The sequence below is a fragment of the Phalaenopsis equestris genome, unplaced genomic scaffold, assembly GCF_001263595.1.
Source record: "Phalaenopsis equestris unplaced genomic scaffold, ASM126359v1 Scaffold000002, whole genome shotgun sequence".
Lineage (NCBI taxonomy): Eukaryota > Viridiplantae > Streptophyta > Magnoliopsida > Asparagales > Orchidaceae > Phalaenopsis > Phalaenopsis equestris.
Window position 1 is genome coordinate 14255646 of NW_018164444.1, and position 1095 is coordinate 14256740.

Consider the following 1095-nt stretch of genomic DNA (forward strand, 5'->3'; position numbering starts at 1 on the left):
ACTTAAGCCTAAATGTTAATTAAGGCTAAATTTCCAAAATTACACATTTGCCCCTAATGCTCTAACACTTCATAATTTGTCAAATTCAATTCAAATGACTTTGAAATTTTTATCCTACCTCATTCATGGGTCAATTAAGACATCAGAGGAGAAAATGTGATTTTTCAAAATTTAATTTATTTTATATAATTATTTTCATGCAAAAATAGGATTTTTCAAAGAAAATTCCTAACTTGACCAAGATAAATTATAATCCTTTGAAATTTTAATTGGAGGTAGACCTAGACAAGTGAAGCTGTTGGACCAAATTTCATGATTGTTTGAATTTTCTGTGATTTATTAGAATCATTTTAATTTCTAGGTTATTTAATAAAAATAAAATATTTTAAATGAAGAAAATTAAGTTTTGTGTCTTTGAAAAATCTCTCTAAGGTTAGAAAACCCAGAGGAACAAATTTCATATTTTTCTATATTTTGTTTGATTTATTGGAATTATTTTAGTGAAAACTCATTTTTAACCTTTAAAAATTATTTTTAAGCTTTAAAATTCAATATCTTTATTTATAAAATCAGGAAAAATATTCTAGTTGTTGCTATGTGATTAGAAAGAAATTTAGAACAATTCCATGACTTTTGTTATTTTTGTGTTTTTTATGAATTTTTAAATATTTAAAATAGGCTAAAAATAAAGTTTTTATTCTAAAAATTATTTTATTTTTATAAAATATCCCTGATTACAAAGAACCCAAAAAACTAAGTTTCATAATTTTTTTAATTATATTTTGATTTTTAAAAAATCATTTAAGTGTCAAAAGTGGTATTTATCTTTAAAAATCAACTTAAGTTATCAAATGAACTCAAAATATTTTGAAACTTTTATAGTGAGTTCTCTAGATCATAAACCATAGTGGAACTAAAAAATTAAGTCATTTAAATCTTTATATTTTCCAAAATTAATTATTTTAGTGATTTAGTGCTTGTAAAATTTAAGTGCATTTTAAATGATTTCACCCATGAAATTATTTCCAAAAGCTTCTCTGGTCATGGTGGACTTTCCAAAATTTTCTTAGAATTTTCTAATCAATATGCTAATTT